This window comes from Kogia breviceps, chromosome 1 (assembly GCF_026419965.1).
Source record: "Kogia breviceps isolate mKogBre1 chromosome 1, mKogBre1 haplotype 1, whole genome shotgun sequence".
NCBI lineage: Eukaryota > Metazoa > Chordata > Mammalia > Artiodactyla > Physeteridae > Kogia > Kogia breviceps.
The window spans coordinates 115,476,682-115,487,104 of NC_081310.1; positions in this window are offsets into that span (position 1 = coordinate 115,476,682).

A 10,423-nucleotide genomic window follows, 5' to 3' on the forward strand; every position below is an offset into this window, starting at 1 on the left:
GAGAAAAATAGAACGAGAGAAAGAAAGCAAAGAAAGAAAGAGAGAAAGAAAGAAAGAAAGAAAGAAAGAAAGAAAGAAAAAAAGAAAGAAAGAAAGAAAGGAAGAAGGAAGGAAGAAGGAAGGAAGGAAGGAAGGAAGTAAGAGAAGAAGAAAAGGTAAAGAAGAAGAAAGAAAGAAAGAAAGAAAGAAAGAAAGAAAGAAAGAAAGAAAGAGAAGAAAGAAAGAAAGAAAGAAAGAAGGAAGAAGAAGAAAGAAGAGAAGAAGGAAGGAAGGAAGAAGGAAGGAAGGAAGGAGAGGAAGGTAAGAAGGAAGAAAGAAAGAAAGAGAAAGAAAGAAAGAAAGAAAGAAAGAAAGAAAGAAAGAAAGAAAGAAAGAAAGAAAGAAAGAAAGAAGAAAGAAGAAAGAAAGGAAGGAAGGAAGAAGGAAGGAAGGAAGGAAGAAAGGAAAGAAGAAAGAAAGAAAGAAAGAAAGAAAGAAAGAAGAAAGAAAGAAAGAAAGAAAGAAAGAAAGAAAGAAAGAAAAGAAAGAAAGAAAGAAAAGAAGAGAAAAGAAAGAAAGAAAGAAGAAGAGAAAGAAAGAAAGAAAGAAAGAAGAAAGGAAGGAAGGAAGGAAGGAAGGAAGGTAAGGAAGAAAGAGAAGAAAGAAGAAGAAAGAAAGAAGAAAGAAAGAAAGAAAGAAAGAAAGAAAGAAAAGAAAGAAAGAAAGGAAGGAAGGAAAGAAGAAGGAAGAAGAAGTAAGTAAGAAAGAAAGAAAGAAGAAAGAAAGAAAGAAAGAAAGAAAGAAAGAAAGAAAGAAAGAATGAAGAAAGGAAAGAAAGAAAGAAGAAGAAAGAAAGAAAGAAAAGAAAGAAGAAAGAGAAGGAAGGAAGGAAGAAGAAAGAAGGAAGAAGAAGAAAGAAGAAAGAAGAAGAAAGAAAGAAAGAAAGAAAGAAAGAAAGAAAGAAAGAAAGAAAGAAAGAAAGAAAGAAGAAGAAGAAGGAAGAAGAGAGAGGAAGAGAAGGAAGAAGAAAGAAGAGGAGGAGAAAGAAAGAAAGAAACAAAAAAAAACAAAGAAACAAGAAAGACACAAAGAAACAAAGAAACAAAGAAAGAAAGAGGATAAAATAAAGTAGGGTAAAATAAAGTTATTAAAATAAAAAATAATTATTAAGGAAGAAAAAATTTTTAAAGAAAAAAAAAAAACGGGACGGTCAGAACCCTAGGACAAATGGTGAAAGCAAAGCTATACAGACAAAATCTCACACAGAAGCATACACATACACACATCACATAAAGAGAATAAGGGGGAAAAAATATATATCTTGCTCCCAAGTCCACCTCCTCAATTTGGGATGATTCATTTTCTATTCAGGTATTCCGCAGATGCAGGGTACATCAAGTTGATTGTGGAGCTTAATCCACTGCTTCTGAGGCTGCATGGAGATATTTTCCCTTTCTCTTCTTTGTTCGCACAGCTCCCGGTGTTCAGCTTTGGACTTGGCCCCGCCTCTGCATGTAGGTCGCCTGAGGGCATCTGCTCTTTGCTCAGACAAGACGGAGTTAAAGGAGCAGCTGATTCTGGGGCTCTGGCTCACTCAGGCCGGGGACAGGGAGGGGCACGGATGCGGGGTGAATCTGCAGCAGCAGAGGCTGGCGTGACGTTTGCACCAGTCTGAGGCGCGCCGTGCATTCTCTGTGCAGCAGCGGGCTGCACAGGCTCCCGGAAGGGAGCTGTGGAGAGTGACCTGTGCTCACACACAGGGCTCCCGGTGGCTGCAGCAGCGGCCTTAGCATCTCATGCCCATCTCTGGTTGTCCACGCTGATAGTTGTGGCTCGCGCCATTTCTGGAGCTCCTTTAAACTGCACGCTTAATCCCCTTTCCTCGCCCATCAGGAAGCAAAGAGGAAAAAAAAGTCTCTTGCCTCTTCGGCAGGTCCAGACCTTTTTCTGGACTCCCTCCTGGCTAGCTGTGGTGCACTAACCCCTTCAGGCTGTATTCACGCAGTCACCCCAGTCCTTTCCCTGTGATCCGACCTCCAAGCCCGAGCCTCAGCTCCCAGCCCCCGCCCATCACGCCGGGTGAGCAGACAAGCCCTTCGGGCTGGTGAGTGCTGGTCGGCACTGATCCTCTTTGCGGGAATCTCTCTGCTTTGCCCTCCGCACCCTGTTACTGCGGTCTCCTCCGTGGCTCCGAAGCTTCCCTCTGCCACCCGCAGTCTCCGCCCGTAAAGGGGCTTCTAGTGTGTGGAAACCTTTCCTCCTTCACAGTTCCCTCCCATTGGTGCAGGTCTTGTCCCTATTATTTTGTCTCTGTTTATTCTTTTTTCTTATACCCTACCCAGGTACGTGGGAATTTCTTGTCTTTTGGAAGGTCTGAGGTCTTCTGCCAGCGTTCAGTGGGTGTTCTATAGGAGCAGTTCCATGTGTAGATGTATTTCTGATGTATCTGTGGGAAGGAAGGTGATCTCCGCGTCTTACTCTTCCACCATCTTCTCTCGCACTAAAATTATTTTTAAAAAATCAATTCCAGGTGAAATAAATACCTAACTATGAAATTTTAAAAAACGAGGCTTTTAGAAGATGATATAGGAAAATTTCTTCTTGATCTTGGGGTAGATAAAGCATTTTCCAAAAACATGACAATAATCACAGAAAGAAAAGACTGATAAATCTGATTACTTTCCACTTATCAAGAAACATCCCCAAATAATGAACAGACAAACCAAGAGGAGGAGAAAATATCTGCACCACAGGTAATCAACAAAAATCTTCTGCTCAGAATGGATAAAGAATTCCTACAAATGGACAAGAAAAGTACAATATAGAGAAAATGGACAAAAGACTTGACATGGCACTTCACAAAAGAGGAAATTCAAATGACTGGTAAACATGATAAATTACTCAGACCCATTAGGATTCAGGGAAATAAGATACCACTGCATACATATCATTTTGGCTAAGTAAATAAATAAATAATAGAGCTGACTAATTCCTGTGTTAGCTAGCATATGGAATATTGGGAACTCATACACTGCTGATGAGTACATAAATTAATACAACCCCTTGTACAACAGTGTGACACTTTCTGTGATGCAGTAATTCCACTGTTAGATAAGCATCCTACAGAAATACATAGTTACATGAACAGGGACATAGTATAAATTTGTTTTATTGAAGCATTGTCTATAACAGTTAAACACTGGGAAAATTCCTAATGTCTATCAACAACAGAATGGATAAATTGTGACTATTCATGCAATGAAATACTACATGGCAATGAAAATAAATGGATTAAAGGATGATTCTTTAAAATGTAATATTGGATAAAAAACAGCACTCTGATAAATATATACAGTATATTTCTATTAAGCACCTATAGAGTTATATGTTATATTTTACACCAAAATTTTTTAATTACCATTTTTAATATATCAAAAATATAAGTATCTAGAAATAAATTTCTAAAACGTCATGCTAGACCTTCTTGGAAAATATATTAAAACTCAATTGAAAGCCATTACAGAAGACTTAAATAATGGAGAAAGGTACCATGCTTAGAGATTTTATTTATTAACATTGTATACATGTTAATTATCTCCATTTTATTGATATCATTCAACCTGAATACATGTCCAACAGATTACATTATGGAATTTGACAAGATATTTCTAAAATTTATATAAAAATTCAAAGGATCAAAACTACCAAGATACTCTCGATGAAGAAGAGTAAGATAGGGTACTTGCCAAGATTTATATTAAAGCTGTTATAAGTAAGACACAAGTACTCACTAAGACATAGATATCCCCTAACTTAAACTTAGGTACAACTTATAGATGTACTAAGATATATACATAAGTATACTAAGAGAAAGACCAGAAAATAAATCCATACATATATGGACACTTGCTATATGATGAAGTTGGTATTACATGTTAGTCAAGAAAAGATGAACTTTTCAATTAAGAATCTTGAAACAATTGGTTAATCATTTGGAAAGAAATGGAATTGAACTCCTTGTTCACACTATACATACACAAAAATCAATATGAAGTGAGTTAAAGACCAGTCTTTGAAAGGAAAAATTCTAAAACTCTTAGCAGAAATTATTAGAGAATTTAAAAAATAAATTCAGGGTAGTGTATAAGTCAGAGTTCAGTCAGAGAAGCAGAACCACTAGAATGTGGGATATGTGTGTGTGTTTGTGTATGTGTAAAAGGATTTATTCCAGGAATCTGACCTTCTTGCCTCCTTGTACGGAGCTATTGTCTCCCTATCTGATCCTGAATCTTCAAGTCCACAGGGCAGGAAATCAGGAAGAAAAGATGAATGTGGCATGAGGGAGAGGAAGAACAAGGTGGAACACCTAGGGACAAGCTGAGGGGCACAGGATAGATTGAAACCAGTGTCAGTTCTTGTTGTCTCTGACCTTGATGCTACACATGTCCTCGTTGTCACAGAGCTAAACACAGTTACTTGGCCAAGAAATAAGAGAAGCTGAAGAGAAATCCAGGGGAAGATGAAGTAGTTCCAGATCAGGCCACACCTCATGTCAATGAGATGCGCCAGTAGATCAGAGACAATGTGTATGAGCTACAAAGTGGCTGCTGCTTCACTTTTGCCCTCCAAGTCTCCTACAGGAGTCTGTCTCTCTTGTAGTCTACCCAAACTAGAAATACTATATACAAAAGGGAATTCTGGGAAATGTAATTTAGCCTAGCCAAGCTGACATAGTACAAAGCCACCAGAGGTGGAAATATTTTTCTTAAGACACAATGATCAGGCAATTCCCTGGTGGTCCAGTGGTTAGGACCCTGTGCTTCCAATGCAGGGGGCCTGGGTTCGACCCCCTGGTCAGGAAACTAAGATCCTGCAAGCTGTGGGGACAAAAAAAAAAGACCAAATAAGCTGTAATCGCACATGTTAAAGTAGTTTTATTCAAGAAGGAAAGATGAGAAGTATATTTTCTGGGCTCCTGAATATTTGAGAATATCTTTTTCTTGATATCATATTTCATTCAGAACTTAGGTACGTAGAAAATTCTTCATTTACAATTTTTTCCCTCAGAACTGTAAAATTTGTGCTGTTTTTATTTTTCCCTTAATATTCCTGAAACAAAAGCAGAAATTTATGAAAGTTTTTGGCTACCTGTTAAGCAATGTTAATTTTTTGTCTGAATATAGTATTCATTCTTTGTCCTTCTAACCTAAACCTTTTGTCAAAATGTGGTAGGTACACAATAATGTTCCCAGCCAAAAAAAAAAAAAAAATTCCTAGCCTTCATTGCAGTTAGAGGTAGCCACGTAACGTAGCTTGGCCAGTGATCCAATAACACATGAAGAGAGGTTTTGCTTTCCTAATATAGCTCTTCTTTTTTGCCTCTTTTTTCCTGCTCTTGAAACTGGAATAAGACATTGGAGATGAAGCAGCCTCCACATGACTATTCATTCTCTCTTCATGTTCACTGGCAATATATCAGTGAACAAAACAGTCAGACCTCTCCCTAACTTTAACTTAGGTGCAGCTTCAATTCTGCTGTATATCAATGTATAAAAATATAATTAAATACGTAAAATATGCAGAATATTGATGATGATAATAAGGGATATGGGAAAAATAATATCAGAATATGGAACTCCAGGAGGCTGGTGGGTGCAAAATAAAATAGGGTGGTGAGGAAACTTTCACTGATAAGATGACATTTGAGTAAATATGAAAAATGTGAAAGAGCAGGCCATGAAGTTAGCTAAAGGAAGAACAAGTGGTATCTGGGAATAAACAAAGCAAAGACCTGAGCCAGGAATGTACCTGCTATATCTAAGGAACAACAACAAGTTAGTTTGGCTAAAGTTCAGTGGGGATGTGGAGACTAGTAGGAGATGAAATTAGAGAGGAAGCAGGGGAACAATTAGCATAGGGCTTTTCCACCATTGTGCAGAATTTGGCATCTAATTTGAGTGAGATAGAAAGCTACTAGAGGATTTTGAACAGGGGAGGGAATGTTCTGATTTACACTTTTTAAATATTTTGTCTTGTTTATAAATGTTTTTTTGGATCTAATTTTAGACTTACAGAAAACTTATAAAAATTGTACAAAGAGTTCCTTTATATCCCTTATCCCACTTCACCTATGTTAACATTTTACATCAAAAATGGGAAATTAATACTAGTGCAATATTATTAACTAAGCTACAGGTCTTATTCAAATTTCATATTTTTTCATTCACTGTGTCCTTTTTCTGTTCCAGAATCCTGCTCTGGGTCCCATATTACATGCAGTTTTGTTTTGTTTTGTTTTTTCATCCTTAGTCTCTTCCAGTCAGCAACTGTTTTTCATTCTTTCCCTTGTCTTTCATGACGCTGACACTTTGGAAGAATACTAATCAGTAATTTTGTAGAATGCCTCTCAAATTGGGTTTATCTCATATTTTCTCATCATTGGAAAGAGTATTAGCTCAGGCTGCCATAATGAAATATCACAGACTGGGTGGTTTCAATAACAGATATCTATTTCTCTCAGTTTTGGAGGTTCAAGGTCCAAGAGCAAGGTTCCAGCCAATTCAGTTTCTAGTGTGAGCTCTCTTCCTGGTTTGCAGATGGCAGCATTCTCACTATGTCCTCATTTGATCTTCTTCAGTGTGAGCATGCTGGCTCAACGCCTTTTGCTGGCAGGGCTGGTTGTAGGGGATCATTCTGAAGTCTCATAAGTACACTAATCCTATTGGATCAAAGTCCCATCCTTATGACTTCACTTAACCTTAATTACTTCCTTAGAGGCCCCATCTCCACACTCGGGGTTAGGGCCTCAATGTATGAATTTTAGAAGGGACACAAACATTCAGTTTATAACAGGTTTTGTATTTTTGGAAAGACTAACTGCTACAAAAATATCTTTATTCATCATATCCAGGGATTCATGATATTGATATATCTTATTACTGGTGATATTTATCTTGATCATTTGGATAGGTTGGTGTCTGCTAGGCTTCTCCCCTATAAAGTTACTTTATTTCCCTTTATATTAATAAGTATCTTTGGGGAGATTTTTTGTGTGTGTGTGTTGTACACGGGCCTCACTGTTGTGGCCTCTCCCGTTGCGGAGCACAGGCTCCGGACGCGGCTCACGGGCCCAGCTTCTCCGCGGCATGTGGGATCTTCCCAGACCGGGGCACGAACCCGTGTTCCCTGCATCGGCAGGCGGATTCTCAACCACTGCGCCACCAGGGAAGCCCTGGGGAGATGTTTTGAGACTGCAAATCCTGTTTCTCCTCAAACTTTTGCCCCCTAATTTTAGCATCCATTGGTGAATCTTGTCTGCAACAGGTATTACTAGGCCACTTACAATGATAATTCTCTATTTCCCCTTTCCATCTACATTTATTAATTGAAATTCAATTGTGAGGAAAAGCTGTCCCTTCTCCTTCATTTATGCATTTGATTTTTATATTTGCATACTCATTGGGTATATATTATTCTAGGGTTTAAACTCAAACACTATTGTTGTTATTCACATTATTCCAGTTTTGGCCATAAGATGCTCTTTTAGATTAGCTCCTCTGTTTTTGATAAGCCTCCATCTTTTGGGGGAGAATTTCCATACCTTCTGACATCACAAAATGTTTTAGGTTCACCTTGTATTTTCTTTGCTCCAGCCTGCCCTGAAATCAAATTATCTAAGGAACCCTGGTTCCTTATGTTAGAGAATCATGTTTAGAAACCAAGATCTGGTGCTAAGTGTGCTCATTGTTCTGGAGTGTCACTGCCTCTAGGCCTTCTCATTAAAGAGTTAGTTAAGAAATATATGAATGTATACTAACTGCCGCCCCATATGTGTATATTTATCTGTCTGAATATATATTAAAAACCATGAATTTATACTGATGCCTCTTACTGTAATCCAATACCACAGGGTTTATTTTAGCCTTCTTCCTTTCCTGTCTTTCTCCAACTGTAAGAAGCCTGGCTCACACTATCTACAATATATGTACTTACTTTTCAATTCTAGTATACACACAAATGTAGTTTCAGGATTGCTAACTCATATCCCTGTGAGAAAAACATTTACTAACTAGATTACAGTGCTTAAGTCTTTAGCTTTGTGCTCACTGAAGATACTGCTTCTAAGTTACTTAGGTTAGTTGTTTCTTTCCCAGCCCCTTAAGTATGGTCATGTTATTCTTTCACAATACATTTACTTTCATTTGTTAGTATTTGCATTCCAGTTTGTGTTGTCATCATTTCTTGCTTGGTTTTAATCATTTGCTTATTTAGGGGTATGTGAAGAGTATGCAAGACATTACTATGATTCTAAGAGCTCTACAAAAAGATACAATAAGAGAAATGTTACTCTACTTCACCTTGCTAACCTACTGCCATTCCCCTCTTCTTTCTAACCCTTTCCTTTAGGCATCAGTCTTGTTAACTTTTGGTTTATCCTTCCTGTATTTTTTTTTGTACAAATGAACAGATGTTTGTGTATTTTCTTATAGCTCTTCTTTCTTATATGAAGGGTAGCATGCTATAAATACTCTTGTGCTTTGCTATTTCTCATTTTATAGTATGTCTTAGACATCACTTCATATCAGTTCATAAAGCTCTTCCTCATTCCACTGTGTAGACATATCATGGTTTTTTCAACCACTTTCCTATGAATGGGTATTTAGGTTGTTTCTAATACTTTGCAATTAAAAACAATATTGTAATTAATATATTTCTGTATATATAGTTTAATATTGTTGGAGGTATATCTTCAGAATAGATTCTTAGAAACAAGAATTGCTGGCCCCATTGGTTGAAAGGTAAATACATATGTAATTTTGTTAGACACCACCAAATTTCCCTCCAGAAAAATTGTACCAATTTGTATTCCCATCAGCAACGTATAAACAAGTCTATTTCTTCACAGCCTTGCCAAAATAATGTTTCCACATTCATAAATATTTTCCATTCTGACCAATGAAAAATGCTGAGTGGTGTTAATTTGCATTTACCTAATTTCCAGTGAATCTGAATATTTTTCATGTTTGAAGGTCATTATTATATCTTTTATCATACATTGTTCATAGTTTTCCCATTTTCCTATTGTTTTTTTTGTCCTTTCCCCCTCATTACTTATACTTCTAACAAAATTACTTGGCTATTGTGATAAAGGTTGTAGGAGGACACTGATGGAAGCAGGGAGACAGTTGGTGGTTTCAATAATGAAAATGAGAGATAATGCAAGGTTGTCACAGTAGAGGTGGTAAATAATGATCAGATTCCAGGTAAATGGAGAAAATTTTCTAACAGACTAGGGTATGAGAAAAAGAAAAATCAAGGTTTACTCCAAGTGTGTACACTTGAACAAGTGGAAGCCTGGATTTGTCATTAACTGAGATAGAGAAGATCTTGGTTGAGGCAAATTGTGGGTGTGGATAATTAGAACCTAGGTTTGGCCTGTGTTAATTTTGAGATGCCCATTGGACTTCTAAATAGAAATGTCAAGAAGGTGGTTGGATACACAATGTTGAAGTTCAGAGGAGAGTTCCTGAATATGGATGGTAATTTGATCCATGAGAACTAGATGAGACTATCATGACTGAGTATAGGTATAAAATAAAAGACATACAAGGACGGAGCTGTATGTAACTCCAATATAATGGATCATGGAGAAGGGAAGGAATCAACCGGAGAGACTAAGGAGCAACCAATAAGGTAGTAAGAAATCAAGAATATGGTGTCTTGGTAGCAGAGTGAAGAACAAATTTCAATGACAGACTTATAAAAAGTTTCAAATGCTACTGACAGGTCAAATAAGATAAAGACTAAGAACTGACCATTAGATTTAGCAATATGTTGATTGTTGAAGACCTTGAGAAAAACAGGTTTAGTGGAGTGGTAAAGACAAAACCCTAATTTGAGAGAATTTCAGAATAAGAAGTAGGAGTTTGAGACCATCAGTATAAACAAATTTTGAGAATTCTGCCATAAAGAAATCAAGCCACATTTCCATACCATGGAATTTATTATCAGAAGAAATGTGGTGCTTGAAGATTCCATGAGCAGCAAAGCCTTAATAATAAAAGCAGAAAACATCAAAAGGAGAAGAAAATGAAATGAAATGAAAATGGATGCAACATGTCTATTAGGATGATTTTAGTTGAATTTATTTTATTTAACGAACACTGATACATTGCTATGTGTCAGGCACTATTCAAGGATTTATAAATACAATTCATTCAATATCTTCCAATCCTCAAAATTCATTTGAAATTGCCCTTTTTTCAACCTTTAAATGTACTCTGACATGAGCCCACAATTTTATCTTCTTCTCTGTTTATACTGTTTCCCTAAGTGAAGTTTTCCAGACCTATGACTTCAAATAATATGTATTTACTGATAGCCTTTAACTATGTATCTCCTAGCCCCCAAATTTAATGTTTTAGCTTGATGGGAAAGTGAATTT